Source organism: Saccopteryx bilineata, chromosome 2, assembly GCF_036850765.1.
Source record: "Saccopteryx bilineata isolate mSacBil1 chromosome 2, mSacBil1_pri_phased_curated, whole genome shotgun sequence".
In the NCBI taxonomy this organism is placed as follows: domain Eukaryota; kingdom Metazoa; phylum Chordata; class Mammalia; order Chiroptera; family Emballonuridae; genus Saccopteryx; species Saccopteryx bilineata.
The window spans coordinates 25,918,667-25,940,036 of NC_089491.1; positions in this window are offsets into that span (position 1 = coordinate 25,918,667).

Genomic DNA, 21,370 nt, shown 5'->3' on the forward strand with positions numbered 1-21,370 from the left:
GGTGCTTGTAGCTTGTATGTTTTTATTTATATCATGGTCTCTGCCACCCACTTTTGTTTAATGAAATGCAAATAATAAAACTAATATGACAGCTATGATATATAGAGTCCTCCACAACCCCCACTACATGGTTTTCCTTTCTTCTATATTTCCTTTTCCATACCAGGGTAAATGCAGAGGAAAATGCTTGGGCTGTGGACCTCATTCACCCATCCACTCATTCAACCAGTGTGCATTAAAAACCTGTGGCATACTAGGGTTTGTTCCAAGCAATAGAGAAAGAGCTGCAAATGAGAGCAGGCAATATCATTGTACTTTTAAATTTTTTGTTTGTTAGTAGGATATGAATAATAAGTCTAAAGTATGTTAGACTTATTATTCATATATAAGAGATGCTCAGAAGAAAAAGAAAGCTTGATAAGAGACAGAGTGATGAGGTAAGATTTTAGATAAACTCATCAGGGAAGCTCTCTTTGATGTTGAGCCCAGCCCTGTATGAATCCATGTGGCTGTCTGGAGGAAGAACATGCCATGTATAGAAAAAGTAGGTATGAAGACCTGGACGTAGTAGTGAGTTTGGTATATTAGAGGAACAGTGGGAGGTTTGTGTGGCTGGAGTAGAGGGAACAAAGGAGAGTATGACAGGAAATGATGCAGCTGGCTGTGGCTGCATAACAAATGATAATGAAGTAGATGACACCGATTCTTTTTATTTTTTTAATTTAAGTGAGAGGAGGTAAGATAGACTCCTGCTTGCACCCCAACCAGGTTCACCTGGCAACCCCCATCTGGGTCTGATACTTTGCCCATCTGGGACCTGTGCTCGTAACCAAGCTATTTTTAGAGCCTGAGGCAGAGGCTCCACAGAGCCATCCTCAATGCCTGGGGCCAGTGTGCTCAACTCAATTGAGCCATGGCTGTGGGAGTAGAAAAGAGAGAGAGAGAGAGAGAGAGAGAGAGAGAGAGAGAGAGAGAAGGGGAAAGAAAAGGGAGAGAGAAGCAGATGGTCACTTCTCCTATGTGCCCTGACCAGGAATTGAACCTGGGACTTCCACACTCTGAGTTGATGCTCTACCACTGAACAAACTTGCCATGGTCATTCTATAGATTGACTGGGCTTGGCTGGTGGTCTTTCCTTGGGGTCTGTCATGTGGTTACACTCAAATAGCAGCTGGGGATGAAGACAGCTGAAGGCTTACTGACTGGGGATACAAGACGACTTTCTTGCATAGCTGCGTTGATAGTGTTACCTAGGAACTCAGTTGGAGTCGCTGACTGGAGGGCCTACCCATGGCTGTGCTGCTACTATGCTGTGTGGGTGTCTAACAGCATGTTGGCCTGAGGTCACTGGACTTCTTATATGGTGGCTTAGTACTCCCAGACACCATACTGCCAGTCAAAGCTACTCGTCCTTTTGGAGACTCAGCCTGGAACTGGTACAGTGTCTCCCCTGTCATACTCTCGGTCATACTTGACGCAGCTTCCAGGGCAGGGAATATGGACTCCACCTCTCGTTGTGAGGAGTATTAAAGTGGCCAGCTTTCATTCAGCACTGAAGAGATTAGAAAAGTAACGAGGGGTCAGATGATATGGGGCATTTCAGGGCATGGGGAAGCTTGTGCAAGATGTTTCTCTGAGCAAGATAGGAAGCCACCGAAGGGTTTTGGGTGAAGAACCACATGACCTAATTTATGTTTTACATCTGCCACTTTGGCAGCTGTGCAGGGACCAGGCTACAGAACCGTGAAATTGGAAATAAGGAGACCAGCTAGGAGGCTTTTGAAAAAGTCCAGAGAGAGCTAATGGTGGCTTGGATCAGAATATACTGGGGACAAGAGATATGTTTCAATTCAGTATATAACCTGAAGATAGAAATCTCAGGATCTGATGGATTAGATGTGAAATATGAGAGAAATAGAGGAGTCAAAAATACCTCTTCTCCATTTGCTTTGGCCTATGTGGGGGGAAGACTGGAATTATCATTTTTTAAGATCCAGAAGACAGATTAAAAAATGAGTTTTGGAGAGGTGGGTGTGGAGATTCAGGGCTTAGTTTCTGACATATTAGGTTCTAGTTGCTCACTGAATTTTCATGTAAAGACAACAAGTAGTTGGTTAGATGTACTAGTCTGGAGTTTAGGTGGGGCCTGAAGCTATAAATTTGGGAATTTCAGTAAAGAGCTGGCATTTAAGAATTGAGGACTGGACAAAGAAACAAATCTAGGTAGCTAGGGAATAAAGTAGGGAGCGGGTCTGAGGCCAGAGCCTTGCATGGTCACAGGTTGGGAAGAGGAAGAGCTTCCAGCAAAGGTGTGGCCAGTGAGAGAGGGGGTGGCCTGAAGAGACCAAAGTCAGAAACTCTTTCAAGGAGGAGGGAGTGATCTGCTGTGTCCAGTGCTACGGAGAATTGACCACTGGTTTTGGGCAACCTCACCCCAGTGTCTGTCTGGACCCCCAACTCTGCATGACTTGGAATGATTTTTTTTTTAATTTATTTATTTTTTTCAGAGACAGAGAGTGAGTCAGAGAGAAGGATAGACAGGGACAGACAGACAGGAATGGAGAGAGATGAGAAGCATCAATCATTAGTTTTTCATTGTGCGTTGCAACACCTTAGTTTTTCATTGATTGCTTTCTCATATGTGCCTTGACCACGGGCCTTCAGCAGACCGAGTAGCCCCTTGCTGGAGGCAGCGACCTTGGGCTCAAGCTGGTGGAATTTTGCTCAAACCAGATGAGCCCGCGCTCAAGCTGGCGACCTCGGGGTCTCGAACCTGGGTCCTCTGCATCCCAGTCCGACGCTCTATCCACTGCGCCACCGCCTGGTCAGGCGACTTGGAATGATTTATTTTACTTTCTCTGTTCCTTAGCTTTATCTTCTTAAAATGAAGATAATAATACTGATCTTACAGAGTGTGATAACCATTAAATTAAATAAGATAACATATGTATATGATACATATACATACATATATATTTATGTGTAAACGAGAATGTTATCATGGCTCCTGACATGTAACAGTGGAATAGTGCTCAGAAAGTATTAATCAGTGTTCATCAGTTTCCCCTTTATAAAACACCTAAATATTAGATTGAACCTCAGGGGACTGCCAATTTTAAATCATTTATACCTATGAAATGGCAATTTCATTTGGTTCAACTTAGAAACAGAATTACAATTCTGTCTTCCAAAAGGCAGACTTTAGCCTATTTCCTCATATTAAGATTTATAATTCCACATTTCCCACTTACAAAATTCTCCAGGAGAAAAATCTTCTGGTAATAGTTTCTTAACTGTTCTCCAATTCTGCCCATGTTGCGTGTTCATTTTCACATCGGCACCATATCAGGGCTGACCGGCAGGGCCCCGCTTCCTCCACAAACAGCACTATAGCGATTAGAATACAGAGGTATGAACTCAACTCTTCTGATCCACCTCCTGAGGGCTTGTTGTGACGCTCATCCTTTCCTGGAAGCTCTGGTTGTTTCCTATCAGGTATTCTGCTCAGAGTCTGGGGAAGCTGCCACCAAGTGGACTGGCGTTTCAACTCTAAAGGTGAGCCCGCCCACCAAGCTGTTACGCTGTGGGAGGTGCTCTCTCCCCTGGTGAGAGGTCTTTGACAGCGGAGGGCATCCCCGCTCACTAATGCTCATGGTTCTGATTAACTAGCTGTCCAGTTTCTTCTCACACCTTAGCTCAGGAGGAACATAACAAAACGAAATGAAACTATTTGTACTCTCTAAAATTTGGCAGAAACTAGAAAAGAAGGTGATTAAAGTCTATCAACAGCATGATTTCCCAATGATATACTTTTTCCTGGCTACCTCTCTTTATCTTATAGCTCCTTGCCCTGGAAACTTGAGTTTACTAATTAGCTGACATACTTAAGCTAATTCATTAAGGCCTGAATGGGCCATTGGCCTTGCCTCCCACTCTAGAGGCCCCCCTTTAAACGGGCTCTACTCCTTTTCCACAAACAAGTATGTGAATCCATTTTAAAAACAAGCCTAAAGGACAGCTTGAGCGTGGGGTCGCTGGCTTGAGTGTGGGATCATAGGTGTGACTCCATGGTCGCTGGCTTGAGCCCAGAGGTCACTGGCTTGAAACCCAAGGTTACTGGCTTGAACAAGGGGTCACTTGCTCTGCTATAGCCCCCCGGTCAAGGCACATATGAGAAAACAATCAATGAACAACTAAGGAGCATCAAAGAAGGATTGGTGCTTCTCATCTTTCTCCCTTCCTGTTTGTCTGTACATATCTGTCCCTCTCTCTCTCTCTGTGTGTCTCTCTGTCTCTGTTTCTCTCATTAAAGAAAAGCCTGAGGGGTTCAATATATATATATATCTTTCTACCATTCCAGCAATAGGAAAAAGATTCTGGATACTTCAGCAAGAAAGAGTAAAACCTTTTAAATAAAATTGTCCCATTTGGTTTATGGGGTCACTCAGAGTTCCGGGAAAGAATACAAATTAAGAAAGAAGAAGTTGCAAACATGTCCTGAGCTTCCATCCTTAAAGACGCACAACCATATTCAAAGGAAGTGGACGACAAAAGGCACAATGGGGAAGGAGGGAAAAGCAGCTAATGATTACTGCCGTTTTCTACGCCGGTCTCTGATCCTGTCTATGTCTCTGACGTCCTGAGCACAGGGAGCATCTACATCTTACAGATGAGAAGACAAGGCTCACAGGGGTTCAGGACTTGTTCTAAGTCAAACAGCAAAGCCAGGATTTGAACACAGGTCTGTGGTGGGACCCCAGAACCCTGCTCTTTCTTGAAAGTATTAAAACAGTGGAAGAGTCTGAAAGTAGATTCTAGGGGCTCTTTGGACTTTCTTCTATAAGGGGTACATTGTGATGAGAGAAGGGTTTGGATTTTCAAGAACCTCCCTGTAAATGGCATGAGTCTCCAAGAACACCACGCAGAAGCCATTGCCACCTAAGACAAATGGCACAATTGGCACAATGTTTAAAAGCGTGGACTCTGGAATGGAGCTGACTTACTCTCCTAGATGAGCTTGCATAAATTGTTTAATTTCTCTGATCCTTAGTTTCCTCATCTGTGAAATGGTGATAGTAATTAGTCTCATCTTTATAGAATTTCTTGTGAGCATAAAATGAATGTAAACTGTTTGGTCTCAGTACCAGGCAACAGTCAGCCCATTAGTTGTAAGTGTGGTCTGTGGTCAAGATATCAATATTACTGAGCTCTGGTTATGCACAGGGAGCAGGGAACCATGTCTCTTGAACAATTATTGAACAAGTTCTAATATTGACAGGTGTCTCCTGGTCTCCTTTTGTTTCAGGAACTCAGGATAACCAGGTGCTTTATGAAGCAAGTCTTTTAAGTAACTTTTAGCCTACTCAGCTTAGCACACCTAACAGCAGTAAAATCTCCACAATAGGCAAAGACTCCCCACACTCTCTCCAATGGACGTGGATGGAGAAACACGTAGCACTGGGAATTGTAGACAGCCGTCTTGCAGCCATCATGGAGGCTGGTCTTAGGACAAAGGTGACCATGCAGAAGGAAGAGGGGAAAGAGAGGACAAGTCAGGTTCATGGTCATGTCATTGCCTCGTCAAGCTACCACAAATCCACCACCATTTCTTGACTTTTCTGTTATAGAAGTCAAAATTTATTTTTAATGTTGAAATTTTGCAACTGGAAATTCCCCAGCTGACATAATAGGAGTAAGGTAGCTTGTGTGGCTGGGCTAGTTCTACAAGATCGGTAACATCTCAACTTCTAAATCTGTAAATTGGGAATTAAATGGGATTATAGAGATGAACACTTTTAAAACTCTAAAGTAATTATAAGTATTAGGCATTATTATGACAATTAGCATTATATCATATGTTGACATCATAATGGCTGATTCTGTGTGTCTTTCCTATCAAAGCCTTGCACTGGCAGCTTGGATTGACCCCAAGCTACAGGCAGGCTTCTGTGACTAGCATTTGTTACATTTCATCCTTGCAGGTTGCAGTAGGTGACAGAGACATGTGGATTTCATAGAGAACCTGATGGTTTGTCAAATCATCATGAGTAGGCTTAGTCTTGACAATAATTAATGTAAAAAGCTTGAAAGCATCAAGCCAGTGATTTCCTATTGTTTGATTTTTCCTCCGCTCCTTCCCTCCCTCCCTCCCCCCCTCCCTCCCTCCCTCCCTCCTTCCCTCCTTCCTTCCCTCCTTCCTTCCCTCCCTTCTTCCTTCCTTCCCTCCCTCCCTCCCTCCCTCCCTCCCTCCCTCCCTCCCTCCCTCCCTCCTTCCTTCCTTCCTTCCTTCCTTCCTTCCTTCCTTCCTTCCTTCCTTCCTTCCTTCCTTCCTTCCTTCCTTCTTCCTTTTGTGTGAGAGACAGACAGACAGGAAGGGAGAGAGATGAGAAACATCGACTCATAGTTGCATCACTTTATTTGTTCATTAATTTCTTTCACATATGTGGCTTGTCTGGGGGGGGCTCTGGGTGAGCCAGTGACACCTTGCTCAAGCCAGAGACCTTGGGCTCAAGCCCAGTGACCACTGGGTCACGTCTATGATCGCACGCTCAAGCTGGCGATCCTGTCCTCAAGCTGGTGAGCGTGTGCTCAGGCCAGCAACCTCAGGGTTTCGAACCTGGGTACTCAGCATTCCAGGTCAATGCTCTATCCACTGACCACCCCACCTGGTCAGGCCTAGTCTTTGATTTTTCAAGTTCTCTTTACAGAGGATTAAATCAATGTGATGAAACTAGTGACAAAGTTAGAAAGCATCCAAATAACTCAGCAGAAGGAAGTCACATATTTTTAACCTGAAAGCCAAGAACAGGGATAAGTGATCATTTTGTAACATTATCAAGAGGATTTTCTTGGTATGAGAAAGCCACAGAAGGGAAAGTTAAGTTTACCGAGTAACCACCACATGCCCAGGACTGTGTCAGGTATTTTCCTTTGACATCTAAGCTAATCTGGTAATGAATCTTTTATCCCATAGTAAGGCGCTTTCTCTAATCCTTATACAATATAGACAGGAGAAAGAACTGTCGGATTTGTAATCTTTCCAAAAGTGGAGGCAAGGTGGAAAGATTACCAGTCAGACTCAGAGGCCTGGCTTCTTCACTTAACTTCCTGGAGTCTCAAATTTTTATTTGGCAAATGGGCATTATAAGTCTGTTACTGCCCATTTCATAGTCTTTTGTAAGGACTAAGTGAGGCCAAATTTGTTAGACACTGTGATATGCTACATATTATGATATTATTTTTATTAATGTCAGGTAGTAAACTCTGTGACCTCTTAAGAATATAATTTTGGTTTCAGTTACTATGTCCCATTTTCTGATTTAGAAATTCTTCCCCCCCCCCCAAATACCTCTTACTTGTTTGCCAAACACGCCGAGCAATAAAAATATAAAAACCATCCTAGCAGAACAGAAAAATATCACGTATAGAATTATTTCTTCTTGAAGCTTCAACCATCCCTACTAAGGATGATTTTCAGTCTCAAAATACATGGTATTATCCAAGCATAGTAAGTTATGTGGAATTTATTTCATTTATAAAGCTACACCCAGAAAAGGCCTCTAGGAAGTTTAAAACATGAAACGAAACAATAGACAAGAACAGAATACAGAAAAGCAAAGGTGAATGCAGTGATTCCATCACTGGTCCAGAGCTGCTAATCCCACCTGGTACCAGACTAATTAAATGGCCACTTCTTGAGTTAAGTGCTCTTATACTAGGGTAGTAACTTCCAAAGAGTTGAGGCTTTTCATGCTAGTGTTCTACATCAGGGAAAAAGAAATAAATTGCAAGCTACAATTCAAGGCACGTATATAAGTTAAAAATTTCTGGTAGCCACATTAGAAAAAAATGAAATGTGAAACTAATAATATATTTTATTGACCTCAATATGTCAAAAATATTATTTTGGCATGTAATTAACATAAAAGTTTTAATGAGAGATTTTGCATTTTTTTGAACCAGTCTTCAAAATCTAGTGTGTATCTTCTCCTTACATCACATCTCAAATCAGAGCCAATTTCATACACGCGCAACAGTCCACTGTGGCTATTGTACTGGACTGTGAGACTCTCGATTTCAGTAAGGGGGATTTTTGGATTTGGAAAGACCTGGATTTGAATACCTAATCCATCACTTATTTCCTGTGTGACTTTGCACAAGTTACTGTCCCACAGAGCTGTCACAAAACTTAAATGAGGTAAGTGACATGAGTGCATCTCTCCCAGCATCTGGCCCGTCGTAAGCGATCCATAGGTGTTCGCTCCTCCCCAGAGGTGGAGAGTGAGGTAGGAGAAAGGCAGAGGCAGTAGCAGCAGGCAACCTGGAGGGATTTCCACTCTAGGAAGAGCTAAGCGTGGATGCAAGGACTGAGAGGTTCGAGAGAGGTGCAGGTGCTGAGCTGAGTGAGCAGGTGGAGACCCGATGGGCATTTCCAGGAAAGCGCTACGGTTCCTCAAACAGCTGAGGCTTCTGTCTTCTCTGCTGGCCTAGAGTGTTAAGCCATGTCACCCTGATCAAAGGACAGCTATCAGGGATGATGAAATGACTCAGCATGTCTATCCAGAGGGAATGATTGAAAGAGGTAATTGATATGTTTCCATTAAAGAGAGGGAAAGAGACGGAGAAGGCTAGGGGGAAACACCATTTTTATATTCAAATAAACCAGCTTTATCCGGCCCCAAGAGGCAGAACTAATGTGGAAATTACAGGAAGGAAGATTTTAGTTTAACAAGAAAGGACTTTTTTTTTTTTACCGAAATGCTTTGAAAATAGAATGGGATGTCTTGTGAGGTGGCAGATATATATATATATTTTTTGTATTTTTCTGAAGCTGGAAACGACGCCCATCCGGGGCGTCGCTCTGCCGACCAGAGCCACTCTAGTGCCTGGGGCAGAGGCCAAGGAGCCATCCCCAGCGCCCTGGCCATCTTTTGCTCCATTGGAGCCTTGGCTGTGGGAGGGGAAGAGAGAGACAGAGAGGAAGGAGGGGAGGTGGTGGAGAAGCAAATGGGCGCTTCTCCTATGTGTCCTGGCCGGGAATCGAACCCGGGTCCCCCGCACGCCAGGCCGACACTCTACCGCTGAGCCAACCAGCCAGGGCCTGGTGGCGGATATTTTATCAGAAGATGCAAAACTCTTTACCACTTGAAGGACTATGAGGGGGATGAATGAAGCAGCGCAGGAAACACGGTGTGACACACCGTGTGTCATTACCATCAATACTGATGTTAGGCAATGGGAAAGCAGTGACCCTGCCACAGGGATAGTTGGACTGGAGGCACCCTCTCATTCTGGCAGCCTCTAAATCTCTCTCCTTGTAGGACACGATCACTTACTTATTAACAGACTATGCTCTTCCAGGATATGGCGTAGGGGAATTGAATATTCCTTCTTTCGCTCTGACTGTGAGAAGAGTGACTTCCTAAGAATCAAAGTGAACTTATCTTTCTGTCCCAGCCATGTTGGCATCAACCTGTCTCTGTGCATTACAGGCCCTGGGGAATTTGGACGCTGTCCGACTTTGGGGCTTCACACAGCACATTCAGTCTTGATGTTCTCTTGCACCTTGGTTTTGGGTGCCACTTTCTTCCAGTCTTTTGGGCTGTCCCATCTTTTTCTCATTCTCTGTGCCTTGTATACAAGTAACCTGGAACATGCAGTGCTCTGAATGGTTGATTTATTTCTGTCCTGCATTTCACCATGAACAGGTAACATGGCTGTCTTGCTGGTATTTGTGTACCCGGTGACTAGCAAAGGGCTTGATCTATAATAGGTGCTCATTAGATGTGGACTGACAGAGAATTGGAGCCCAAGGTAATGGGTAGATTCCAAGGAGTGGAGCTGTGCAGATGGGCTGTGTTAAGCCCTTGGGAGAGCCATCAGTGATATTTTTCCACAGTTTTTCCACAGTGAAAATAGAATAATATAGCAAGCACAGATGTTCTGATAGCTCTACATTAGTTTATAAAGTTCTATGAGGCTAACACAAGCCAATCAGCTTCTGCCCAGTCTCTCTGGGGTTGACGTTTTCTCGTACCAAAAGCAATGGTGATAAAAATATTATTTGTACTGATCTTTGTAGCTGCAAACTGTTTTACTTTCATTATCTTGTTTGATATTTACAACAATCCCATGGGTTGGGCAAGGCAGATATTATTCCCATTTTATAAACACATGGAACCAGAGGCTCAGATGTCACATAATCACATAGCAGGCAGCTATTAGAGCTAGATATTTGACTTCTTATTCGGAGGCCAGCTGATTATCCATATCCATTTGGGGGTCACACAGCAGCTACAGGAGCACCCTCCTGTTTCCCTGAACATGGTGAGTAGGTCACTGGGGTCAGACAGAAATCCTTGCTGAAACACCTGTCCAATAGCTATGCATCTGCAGAGAGGAGTTTTTGTCATCCTATTTACTTGCTGCCCCATTCCTTCCCCCGAGGCTTTCCTGTGTCAGGTTGCCAAGACTCTGCAATGGTCACCGAAATTTGTTGACAAATAACAAAGATGCTCCTTGTCTTGCTGTCAATTTTACATCCTCTGGGTTTGCCAAGTGAGCCCGACATGCCAGGAAGGCTTTGTTGTGGTCTCTGACTCACTGCACTCACTTCTGTGCCGCTCCCTGGGTGCAGGCGATTACAATCTGCCCATTGCACAACTTCATAACATCTCTGCCTGAATTGGAGGATGTAAAAGAAACCGAACAGACCGAGGATTCAGCCACTGCTATGTGAATCAAAAGGCATGCTACCATATTAAACTTACTCTAATCTCACCTGCAAATTGCTTCTTTCATCATCTAGAGGTTTAGCAGAGGCATTCCCTCCTGGAGGGAAATGCTTTCTCCTAGGTGGTTCTGTCAACAAGGACTTGGAATGTCCTTCAGAATAAGGGATGTGAGTAGAAGGGCCTCTCTCACTTATTCAGAAGAAGTTCAGTTCAAGTCCTGCTGATGAGAGGTGTGGTTTATAGGGCTTGCTTAGAGATAAACCCATGTGCTCACTGTTTAGGTTCTCTTCACTAAGTCCTTAGGGCAGTGGTTCTCAAAGTTTGCACCCTAGAAAATTTCCAGGTGCACCCTATGGTATTCCAGAGAAATATGTGCCTGTTGGGGACCAAAAAACCAACAGGGTTTTTGGAGTTTAGATTTTTGGGGGACAGAAGTGTGGAGAATTGGCTGTAAGCTGAGAGTCTGCCCAACACCCCACCTCACTTGCCTGATTAGGTTGCAAAAGGCTGTTAAACTGTGGTGCTGGTTTGTTTACATTACCCCCCATGTTCCCCAGAAAGACTGGAGGCAAGTTTCTTCTATCCTTTGTTTGGTGTAAAGTTAAGATGATATGTATGTTGGGGGTTTTCTTTACTCAATACAATTAAGAGTAAAAAGAGAGGAATTCTTCAATGTATTGATGAGGAAATGAAAGTTCACCTTTCAAATATATGCCCAAACATTGAAGAAATCACTAGGGCACATCAGGCTCATGTTTCTCATATACACAAGAATGAAAAAACTTAACACATTTGTGCTGGGACCTGCCAAATTTACTAAATCTTACTAAGAATGTATCTATAGATATAAAAGGATAACTTTTTTGTTGTTTTTTAAAATTTTTAACTCCTCTTTTTTACAAATTCTAAAAAAGCATAACTCAAAAAAATGTAACATAAAAATGTTTTTTAATGTCAGAATAAATATAATTTTGTTGTATTTATTTTGTTTAATTACCATAAAAGCACACTTGGACTTTATACTTTTTCTTTAATATTTGACTTAATTATTATAACATATTTCTCAGAAGTTTGTATATAGTGTGCCTACAATTATTTGTAGGATTTTAAATGCGCCCCGACTTCAAAAAGTTTGAGAACCACTGCCTTAAAGTGTTGTTTTTTTGGGGGACTGGGTGTGATGGTTTAGGGTGAGAGGAGGTCACATAATCAATATAGAAAAAGGATCATTTGTGAACTGAAATTCCAGTATGAAATGAAGCAATTTAGTTTCCCCGTGAATAATGTACTTGTAATAAGACATCAATTGTATATAGGTGGGACTAGAGTTCATATCAGTTGCCAATGTCAATTGCTACTTTGTCTTCAGGAGGTCTCCAGTAAACCTGGGGCTGGAGAGGTGAAGAGAGTTAGTGTCTGGACTGGTGAGTATCCTCTCCGTTCATCATCTGCTGTATGAATTCACTCACTAGCCAACTGGTTAGGGTCCTGCCCTATGTCATGCTCTGTGCTAGAAGCCTGGGGGTCCACAGTAACAGTTAAGGTACAGTCCATGTTCTCAGGAAGTTCCTTGTGTAGTGAGAATGACAGATGGAGGTATAGGTCATTGTAATACACTGGGCTAAGCACAGAGTTTGATATATGCACAAAGATGCTTGGAGAGTATAAAGGGACAATGTCTGGCCAGACCCTAGGGGAATCTGGGAAAGCTTCTTGGAGGAGGTGATGATACTTAGAATGAGTCTTAAGCAGAACTGCACTTGAGTTTGTACAAGAAGGGCCCCTGGGTTCTAAGCTTTTGAGGGCTCCCTTTTGGTGTTCTTCCAGCTCCCCATGGGTACTCTGAACTCTTACTTTTTTGCCCAAACAACTCAGAGCCTGTTCTAGATCCCGTGTTTCCCCTTTCTCAGGTCATTCTCCCTTGGATTTACTGCATCACTGGGTGAAGTCCTAGCCCCAAAATGGCGGTCACAGAGCAGCTGTTTGAGGAGGGCATGGATGGTTTAGGACATGCGGGCTTGGGCAAGCCCTAATGCACATGGAAGATCCTTCACACTAAAGTAAGAGCTGGTTCAGGGATGAGAAGGAGGTGGGCCAGGATTGGGGGAAGGGTCTGTTTTCCTTGGGTCTCCTAGTTCTAGTGTAGATCCCTGAGGAGGCCCAGAAGTCTGCACTTAAACATGGCTTTCCAGATTGTGGAGGATATATTTTCCAAGTTAGGAGGATAGTTCATATTTTTATTTAACAGGAGCTGGCTAGACTTAATAATTCTTTAGTAGTTGAGACATCTACAAATTGGAACTCTGTTTGTGTTCTTGACTTGGGCTCTAATGTTAGGGCCTGGCCTGAGCTCATGACCGAGTGTGGTATCTCTAGGCTGCACAATGACTTAGATGAATAAGACTCTAAGCCTCAAGGGGCTCTGTTTATTGGGGACACAGGGAAATGCCTAATTACAGTAACTACTCTGAAAATCACAGTAACAGATGCTGATAGAGAGACTTGTACACAAGGCAGAAAGAAAGGAGAGACCAATTCTACTGGAATGATGGGAACTATGAGCCTTTTGACCTGAGCCTTAAAAGATAAGTGTGAAGGTCTAGTGTGAGGGTGAGGGAAGGAATTTTGGACAGAAGCAGAGATGGTAGGGAAATGTGACATGAAACTTGCAGGGGTCCCCAAACTTTTTACACAGGGGGCCAGTTCACTGTCCCTCAGACCGTTGGAGGGCTGCCATATACGGTGCTCCTCTCACTGACCACCAATGAAAGAGGTGCCCCTTCCGGAAGTGCGGCGAGGGCCAGATAAATGGCCTCAGGTAGCCTCATGCGGACCGCGGGCCGTAGTTTGGGGACGCCTGCTTTAGGGGGAAGATAAATAGTACAGCATAGAGCATGAGCAGGAAGAGGAAGGCAGGGGCTGGATTGTGAGAGGTCCTTATAGTTTAGGCCAGTAGTTCTCAAATTTTTGAAGTTGGGGTGCATTTAAAATCCTACCATTAATTGTAGGTGCACTATATACAAATTTCTGAGAAATATGTTATAATAATTAAGTCAAATATTAAAGAAAAAATATAAAGTCCAAGCGTTCTTTTATGGTAATTAAAGGAAATAAATACAACAAAATTAAATTTATTCTGACATTAAAAAAAATTTTATGTTACATTTTTTGAGTTATGCTTCTTTAGAATTTGTATAAAAGGGGGGTTAAAAAATAAAAAAAAGTTATCTTTATATATATATAGATAGATAGATAGATACATTCTTAGTAAGATTTAGTAAATTTGGCAGGTCCCAGCGCAAATGTGTTAAGTTTTTTCATTCTTGTGTTTATGAGAAACATGAGCCTGATGTATCCTAGCAATTTCTTCAATGTTTGGGCATATATTTGAAAGGCAAATTCTCATTTCCTCGTCAATACATTGAAGAATTCCTCTCTTTTTACTCTTAATTGCGTTGAGTGCAGAAAACCCCCACCATACATATCATCTTAACCTTACACCAAACAAAGGATAGAAGAAACTTGCCTCCAGTCTTTCTGGGGAACACAGGGGTAGTGTAAACAATCCAGCACCACAGCTTAACAGCCTTTTGCAACCTAATCAGGCAAGTGAGGTGGGGTGTTGGGCAGACTGTCAGCCTACAGCCAACTCCCCACACCTCTGTCCCCTAACAATCTAAACTCCAAAAACTCTGTTGGTTTTTTGGTCCCCAACAGGCACATATTTCTCTGGAATACCATAGAGCGCACCTGGAAATCTTCTAGGGCACACCAGTGTGCCCTGGCACACACTTTGAGAACCACTGATTTAGGCTAAGGAGGCTCTTATCTGATGGGCCATTGGGACCTCTCAAGGGATCTAAATGGGATCAGGGTGATATTTCCCTTTTAGAAAGACCCCTCTGGCAACTGAGTGGAAACAGATTGTAGGCTCCAATCTTGGGTCTCAGTCTTTCTGCTCCAAGTTTGCTTTCTGTGCACAGTTTCCCCCATCATGCTTCTGGTGCACTAGCTCGGGAGTTTGCATCCTAGCCATTCATTGGAATCACTTGAGAGATCATTTAAAAAGTGCCAGTGCCCTGCCCTGGTTCTAGACCAATTACATTAAAAGTGTTGGGGCATGGTTATCTGTAATTTTTAGATACATCCCAGGTGATTTCTGATGCGCTCTGAGAACTGATAACCACTCTGAACTATTTGTGTTTGCCACCACATGGGTTGCTGTGAGCTAATTATATTAAGCACTAACCCCCCCCCCCCCCACACACACACACACTATACAAATTCTTCATTTTTTCTTTTTTGTGCTTTCGTGATTGGAGGGACATTACTAATATCCCTCCAACTCTGGCTTTAGGGTTACATGGGGCGCCTTCCATCACAACTGAGAAGCTGTTTCGTACTGGTTCCCTCCCATCTCTCACTTCCTGGTTCCCTCCCATCTCTCACTTCGAAGCTGGGAGTGACAATTGCCTACTTGATATTCTTCTGGGATTTTGCAGTTTAACTGTTTCATGCCACCCACAGATAGGTTCCCTTCAAAACTGGATGTCTCATTTCTCAAAGGAGTGCTTTGCCTTTTTGGTTTGATGAAATGCCCTTGCATGCCAAAGCACATAAAATGCCACGGTGGCAAAGTCCCTCCCACCTACCTGCGTGGGAGGTAGCAATGCGCGAGGCTGGTTGCAGGGGAGTTTCTCAATCCCATCCGAACTGAGCCGGAACTCATGGAAGGTTGAGTGGTTGCTCCCATGGCCAGGGCCTCGTGGGCATGACCACCGTGTCAGATGCTCCCACGGGCACTGTGGTCCTCTGTAGAATGCACTTGGGTCATTATCGTCCCTGGGTCCTAAAACCTGGAAAAGGCTCTCCCGGAGAAACTCCCATGTCTGAGCGGAAACAACTACTTTAGAGAGGAGGCAGAGGAGCCAGAGAGGGTGCGGGCAGGGCGGAGTCCCCTGTGTTCAACACTTTGCACGTCTGAGGAAGGTGAGTGTGGCATACACATCCAGGGAACTTGGCCACCTCAGGGAGCAGCCTGGTCCCATTAGTGTGCAACGCTGAGGTCTACCTTCCTTCCTGTTGCCAGGGATGTGTCCAGTGAAAGACCAGTCAGCATTTCCCATGTAGCGGGAGCAGTGGGGCCTCTGCTAGATCGGAGTCTAAGGAAGGAGTTAGTGAAGTAACCTAGAAAGTCTCCTCCAGTCCCAGGACTCCAGAGCTCTCTGAGGGCACAGCAGGGCATCCCTCTGGCCTCTGCAGCTCCCCTCCCACACTTACCTAACGCAACGCGGCTGTGCCGGAGGAGGCTGTAACGCGGCTGCGGGAGGAGGCTGGGCGTTTTGTCTCCTTAACGCCCAGAGTCCTCACATCCTTGAGTCTTTCCTCCACCCTGTTGAATCTACTTCTAACATGGGGAGAGGATAGTTCCTTTTTTCCTTTTATTTCAAAAAATATATTTTTCTGATATAAAGTTATGAATATTGAATGTGGAAAACAGTGATAAATAGGGAAAGTGTAAAGAAAAATAAAAATTGCCTATTAAACCCACTGACAGATAACTCTGTTATTCACATTTTCTTCAGTCATTTTTCTATGCATATAAACTTACTAAAAAAAAAAATCAAGATTTAGTGAAAAGTTTGTATGCTGCCTTTTGAAGGTACTATATCATGTTTTTCCTAAGTCACCAGTTATTTTTGAAATGGTTAAAATATATTAACTATATTATTAATGCATGTTAACTATAGAAAGATAGGGAAATAAAGGTAAACAAAAAGATAAAAATACAATCTCAGCAGTCAGTGATAATTACTATTATATTTTAGGGTCTGTCTCTATGTATCTATGAGCAGTCGAGCCAGTTTATACACATAGTAATAAATGCACACAGAAAAAATTCAAACACAACAGGAATGTATAAAATAATGACTCTCCCTTTCCATGTTAAGGTGACTTAAACAGTCTACTTTGTTTGAAATCTAGGTTGTTTCAAGTTTGTTTAGTTTTTGCCATCATCATAATGCTGTAATAAACATTGTATAAACATATTTTTATATATTCAATACATGCGTACACACACACACTTAGGGATTGCTTTGAAAGTGGTGTTTTCAATTCTTTTCCCCCACTCAGTAATATATTCTTAATTTTTTCTTATTACTAAATATACTATATCTTTTATTAATTTTTTTAGAGAGTGGAGAAGAGAGAAAGGTGGGGGTGGTAGTGGGAAGCATCAACTGGGCAAGTCCAGGGTTCAAACCGGTGACCTCAGCATTCCATGTCGATGCTTTATCTACTGCACCACCACAGGTCAGGCATACTGTATCTTTTAAATCAGTGGTCCCCAACCTTTTTTGGGCCATGGACCGTTTTTTTTTTTAATAAATAAATTTTTATTTTAATGGGGTGACATCAATAAATCAGTGTACATATATTCAAAGAAAACATGTCCAGGTTATCTTGTCATTCAATTCTGTTGCATACCCATCACCCAAAGTCAGATTGTCCTCCGTAGTCACCTTCTATCTAGTTTTCTTTGTGCCCCTCCCCCTCTCCCTCCCTCCCTCCTTCCCTCCTTCCCTCCTCTGGGCCACGGACTGGTTTAATGTCAGAAAATATTTTCATGGACCGGCCTTTAGGGTGGGACAGATAAATGTATCATGTGACTGAGACAAGCGTCAAGAGTGAGTCTTAGATGGATTTAACAGAGGGAATCTGGTCATTTTTTAAAAATAAAACATCGTTCAGACTTAAATATAAATAAAACGGAAATAATGTAAGTTATTTATTCTTTCTCTGCGGACCCTTACCAAATGGCCCACGGACCGGTACTGGTTCGCAGCCCGGGGGTTGGGGACCACTGTTTTAAATGATTAAATTGTATTATATTAGACCAGGGGTCGGGAACCTTTTTGGCTGAGAGAGCCATGAATGCCACATATTTTAAAATGTAATTCCATGAGAGCCATACAATGACCCATGTACGTTAAGCATTATCCAATAAAAATTTGGTGTTGTCCCAGAGGACAGCTGTGATTGGCTCCAGCCTCCTGCAACCATGAACATGAGTGGTAGGAAATGAATGGATTGTAATACATGAGAATGTTTTATATTTTTAACATTATTTTTTTGTTAAAGATTTGTCTGCAAGCCAGATGCAGCCATCAAAAGAGCCACATCTGGCTTGCAATCCATAGGTTCCCAACCCCTGTATTAGACAGACATACCATAATTTTTTCAACCAATTCCTTATTGTTGGACATTTAGTTGTACCTCTTCATCTTCCTCCCTCCCTCCTTCCTTCCCTCCCTCCCTTCCTCCCTCCCTCCCTTCCTTCCTTTCTTCCTTCCTCTCTTTCAACCTTTATTTCCATAGTTAAATTTCTGGAAGTAGATTTGCAAGGGCAAACTATTTTTAATTTGTAAAGTACAAATAGTCAAACTGCAGTTGAGAAAAATCATACTGATTTAAATTTCTGTCATCAGTATATAATCATGCACATTTCTTTATATCCTCACATATCCCAGTTCAATGCTCATTAATATTTCCTAATTTTATAGTTGATAATTACAGTGTTGACATTTCATTTATTTAATTAATAGTGATAATTTTTTTTGTTTTTTAAAAAAATATTTGTATTTTATATTTTGGACTTGTTTGCTCTTCTCCTTTGCTCATTTTAAAACTTAGATTCCTATTGATTTGTAAGCTCTCTGTTCTATGGGTGGTTATGATATCATGTATAATGCCGATATTTTATCCCAGACATCTATTGTCTTTTAACTTTGTGATGGGTAGGAGGTACAGCAATTGAAAAACTTTAAGTCCATTTAACCCTTCAGGCTGTGCTTTGAATGCTGTGTTTAGGAATTTCCTCTCCTCTTTAACATAATATACATATTAATATTTATATATGTTTCTTACATTTAAACCTTCAACCTATTCAATTCTTGTTTGTGTACACTTTCCCAATTTATCCAGTTATGCCATTTATTAAAATTTTTTCACTTCTGATTTGAAGGCCTACTTGATCAGGTCCAAAATAAACCTGAATTTTTTTTTGAGCTACTGAATGCTTGTCATTGATCTGCCTTCTTATTTCTGCATCATCAGTACCCATTCATAGTCCCGGTGGAGAGTATTTTGAGATCTCATTGGGCGAGTTCTCTTCTCAGTTCTTTTCTGTACGTGGACCAAAGAGGTAGCATTACAACCAGTGAGTAGACGCTACAGGCAGATAGCTTAGGCTCATTATAATAACTTAATAACAGAGTTGTTAAAAGAGAGAGTCCGAGTTGTTAAGGGGAAAATAAAAGGGAGGGTTATAAAATATTTAAAAAGATCTCTGAAAGACACAGTAGCACCAAACTGACTTTTTAAAAAAAATAATTAAAGCTTTGAAAAGATTTGCAAGGAGAGTAATATCCTCATTCTGTAAGAAATCGGTATGCAATTTAAAGGTTCTGCCTAGAATGATCTCTCACCTGCTCCTCACCTTGGGAGACTAGGTGGCTCATAGAGTAATTGTGAGGATTAATGAAGATTAATTACTTATGTGACCTTTTGGCACATTACTGGTGCCCAGTATATAGTAATTAAAGATGAAGAGGCAAATTTAAAAGGAAGTGGTCACCCCTTCCCTTCCCACTTCCTGGTGCTGTTTCAGGAGCATGATAGAGGAAGCCTTGGTCAGACTTGAATGTGCACAGAAGTCACCTGGGTTCCAGTTAATGCAGTTTTTGATTCAATAGGTCTGGTTTGGGATCTGAGGGTCTACATTTCTAACAAACTCCCCAGTGACGTCCATGTCTGTGGTCCCTATTTTCTAGTTGCAATGACTGCAGGGAGGATTCAAGGGTTATAAGGGAGGCTGAACTAGATGAGGTAAGACCCCTTTAAGTATCCAGATCTTTCGAATCTGTGCCTGGATAGACCATTCACAAGACCACAAATTGGAACATCACCACGGAGAGATGGTGGTGGTACATGTTTTTAAAAATTACAGTGGTATTGTTTTTCTTATAGGTGGTGCTTATGCTACAATTTTTTTTTTTTTTTGTATTTTTCTGAAGCTGGAAACGGGGAGAGACAGTCAGACAGACTCCCGCATGTGCCCGACCGGGATCCACCCTGCACGCCCACCAGGGGAGAAGCTCTGCCCACCAGGGGGCGATGCTCTGCCCCTCCGGGGCGTCGCTCTGTTGCGATCAGAGCCACTCTAGCGCCTGGGGCAGAGGCTAAGGAGCCATCCCCAGCGCCCGGGCCATCTTTGCTCCAATGGAGCCTCGCTGCAGGAGGGGAAGAGAGAGACAGAGAGGAAGGAGAGGGGGATGGGTGGAGAAGCAGATGGGCGCTTCTCCTGTGTGCCCTGGCCCGGAATCAAACCCGGGACTTCTGCACGCCAGGCCGACGCTCTACCACTGAGCCAACCGGCCAGGGCTATGCTACAAAATTTTAAAAATACACAAGGGAACACAGTGAAAAATAACTTTCCCTCCTACCCTTGTTTCCTAGCTACCCTGATCCTTTCTACAGAAGCTTTCATTCTTACCAGTTTTTTTTTCTCTGTGTGTATTTTTTCTAGAGGTAATTTATGCATGAATATATTTGTTACTTTTTCTTATTATTTTTTAAACCTTGCTTTTTTCCACCTGAAATATATCATTGAAATTATTTGTCTTTAGGACACACAGGGCTGCTGCAACTTTAAAAACAACAGCATATGGACAGATTATAATTTAATCTACTTGATCCCTATTGTTTCCAAAATTTTGCTAGCACAAACAGTATTGCAGTGAACACATCTTATTTCGGACAAGTAGTTTAAATTCTTAAATTCTTAAATTCACATCCGTATTGAAAGTTCAGGTGGATGGTGCCGCAGTCTCCTCCATAGATCCCTTGGCGATCCACAGCTCCGCCAGCCGTGTTGGGGATGCTTCTTCTCCCGAGTGCTGGCCCACAGGATATGTTACCCAACGTTTCGATCCTTGCCAGAGTGATAGATGATGAATGATACCTCATTGTGGTTTTAATTTGCCTTCTATACTATGAGTGATATTGAGACATCTTAACAATTGTTTAGGAGGCATTCACATTTCCTTTCCAAGATCTCTACGTTCATCTTCTTTCTTACTGATTTGTAGGAGTTCTTTATAAATTAAAGGAAATTAGTCACTTATTTGTGATATGAGTTACATTGTTTTTCTTTTCATGGAAAAAGCCAGGCATAATTATTTTCATGTAGACTCATTTATTAGGTTTTTTTTTAAATTTTCTGTAATAATTAGAATTACCCTCTCCCTATTTTAAAATACAAAGAACACTTTCCTGTTTACTTCCAGTATTTTTTAGTTTTATTCTTTCATGTTTAAATCTATGATATATCTGGAATTTATCTTCATGTAGGATGTGAGGTATGGATTCAACTTTATTTTACCTTCCAGATGGCTACCCAGTTAACAAAACATCTATTATTGAATAATTTTCCTCTTCTCATTGATATAAAAATGCTCCCTGTTCCTACATCTATTATAATATATATTTGTATTTATTATTGAACTTTCTACTTCATACCATGGATCTATCCGTTCGAGAGCCTATCTCAAACTACTTTACCTTTGAATAGCTTT